Source organism: Pinus tabuliformis, chromosome 1_2 (genome assembly GCF_031772625.1).
Source record: "Pinus tabuliformis cultivar Carrire ecotype Pingquan chromosome 1_2, CPIR1, whole genome shotgun sequence".
Lineage (NCBI taxonomy): Eukaryota > Viridiplantae > Streptophyta > Pinopsida > Pinales > Pinaceae > Pinus > Pinus tabuliformis.
The window spans coordinates 864,736,153-864,739,270 of NC_142298.1; positions in this window are offsets into that span (position 1 = coordinate 864,736,153).

The following is a 3,118-nucleotide window of genomic DNA, read 5'->3' on the forward strand; positions in this document are numbered from 1 at the left end:
TGAGAAAATGGTTGTCACAAGCACAAAGGATTAATATTATAAAAACAATGGATATAAACCCTAATATAAATATTATAGACACTAAAATAAACGTTACACCCTAACATTAATATTATAAACATCGGGATTAATATTATAAACCCAAGGGATTAATATTAAAAACCTAAGGGATTATAAACCTAAGGGAATAACAATGAACCCTAGAATTAATATTAAACCATAGGATTATAAAGCCTAATATTAATAAACCCAATGGATTATTATAATAGACCTAAGGTATTATAAACTCAAGGGATTAATATTAAAACTTAAGATTAATATTATAAACCCTGGGATTAATTTCAAACCCTATGATAAATATTGGAAAACCTAGGATCAATATTATAAACCTAAGGGATTAATAAACCCATTAGATTAATATTAAAAACTTGAGGCATTATAAACCTAAGGGAATAACATTAAACCCTAATATTAATATTAAATCCTAGGAATAATATTAAAAGCTAGTGTGACTTGAATATCTGTAATGACACTCTTCTATGGTTTTGCGCATCTAAACAATCAATCAAGATGCATAAAATTTACCGTGGAACCTAAATTTGATTGTATCTTTCCATTCTTTGACATTATTATCTTGAAAAAAATGATGGTTCTTTCTCTCACCAAGTCTTTCGTAAGAAAAGTCACACTGAACAATATTTACATGAAAATTCTCATCTCTATCTAGCCCAAAAGCTAGCTGTTCTCAACACATTAGCCATGCGGGATTTAAGGGTTTTTGATGAAATCTAAGTGGTGAATGAGAAAACCTATCTCCTTAATGTTTTTGAAAAGAATGCTTATAATAAATACCAAGGTATCAAAACATTTTTAAAAGCTTGTTGAGGTCCCAGGACTAAAAAAGGTCATTTCAAGTGACCTGTAGTGTCCAACTTCCCTTTATCCAAGGAACCATGGACAAGATTGCTTGGATTCTTCGGAGGCACAAGGTTTCTTCCACCTTTAGACCCTTGAAAATCATTTTTGGCTCCTTAAGATCCATCAAAGACCTTGTGGAGTCTAAAAACATGAAGGGTGTTGATTTAATTCCATATTCTTGTGGGTCACCCTACATTAGAGAAATTGGTCGTTCCATAAATCAAAGGATTCTAGAGCATACAGTTGATCTAAGACATTGTAGGACTTGCTCCTATGCTTTAGTTGAACATGTTGGAAAGACAAAACACCACATTTGTTTAGAGGATTCTGAGGTCCTTGCTAGGATTCATCATTTCCATGATTTTAAATTGAGAGAAACCATTGAAATTGAGAAAATATCTAATATGCTAAATAGGGATTATGGATGGAATATAGTAGTTTGTATATCTCATCCCTTTATCCATATGCCTCTTCCTTCTTTTTTTTCTCACAGTCATGGTTTTTCCTTTTCTTTATTTGTGTCATTATTTGGATTCTTTTTGTTTTTACTAATATTAAGTTCTTTGTATTCATTTTGATTCCCTTCTCTCATTTCGTTCTTTTTTTGTAATTTGATATTATTCTAATATGTGATTTTATGTTATATTTGTTTTCACTTGTTGTTTTATTCCCTTATTCTTGTAAAATATTTATTCATTTATTTATAGTTATTATTATTATTATTATCATCAATTTTGTTTTTTTAATTAATAAATTTGGTTAGCTTTACACGCTTTCTATAGGCCTTTTTTTATACTAGAATTATGTATTCATGTAATAATAATCTGTTTATCTTCTAACTTTCTACTTATAATTTATGTTTTTATAACTTTTTCCTATTATCTTTTCTATTCATCTTTTAATTTTTTTTTCTACCTATAATATTATTTATTAAAATAAAAATTTTATAACTTTAATTGAATTACAAAAACAATAAACTTCTAAAATTTTAAATTTTGTTACGTATATAAAAATTATTGATATGAGGATAGCTCTGGCTCTGGAACTAGGGTTCTGAAAACCCTACTGCGCAACCTGCACATTCCCTGCTCCCTGCAGAATGATCACCTGTCAAAATGTAACAACCCTCCCGTGGTTTACCAACGTAGCAATGGAGTTTTCCCAGGGGGGGCCTCAAAGCCCTCCCCTACATCCATTCGCGAGCCTCCACCGCAACCAAGCTCTCTATCCTTAGAGCTAGTGCAAGAAGATGAGGTCCACGAAGGTTCTCCACGGCAAAACAAGACAAATGTGTCCCAGACAGAAGAAATCAAAGAGAAACCAGATGAGAAATCAGAGTCAAAGGAACAAAACAGGGTCACATCGAAGACTTGCAAACCAGTGGCTACTGAAAGGACCAAAATAGAACTTTCCAGCCACAGGATCAATAGGAAAATCTAGTTTATGAAGGATCATGTGCTTATTGGAAAATTCATCGGTTTCTGGCCGATGTAAAAGGCACTGCAAGGTTGGATCTCAACCAAATGGAAGCCTAAAGGCCATGTCACCCTGCAGCTACGACCGAACGGGTTCTTTACTACGATCTTTATATGCATAGAAGATAGAAATCAAATCATGGATGCAGGGCCCTATTTCTTCAACTCAACGGGACTGTATTTGAGAGAGTGGGTGGAAAGATTTAACCCGGACAAGGAGGACCTCAGTTGGGCTCCAGTATGGATCAGGATGTACTCGCTTCCAGCGGAATACTGGGATGAAGATTCGCTCAAAGACATAGGAAATGGGCTGGGGGAGTTCATAAAATTGGCGGAAGAGACGAAGCTGCGCAGATACACATCCTATGCCCGTATTTGCGTCTTCATGCGGCTGGACAAACCCCTCCCGGATTCGGTAAGTCTTTTTCATGATGATTATGAATGGGTTCAACCTCTGGACTATGAACATGTTCCCTTTCACTGCCGAAGGTGCCATGCTCTGGGGCATCTCTTTAGAGATTGTCCTCTAAATACCAATGCCCAACATTCTGATCCCTCAGAAAAGCCGGATCAAGATGGTTTCATCAAAGTTTCCAATCGTAAAAGAACTCACAAGAAACCCTCCACGGGGAAAAATCCCCAGCAGAACCCCTCCTCCTTTCCTTCAACGAGCAATAGTTTTGAGGTCCTTGCTAACCCCTCAGATGACCATCCTCTACATGCAT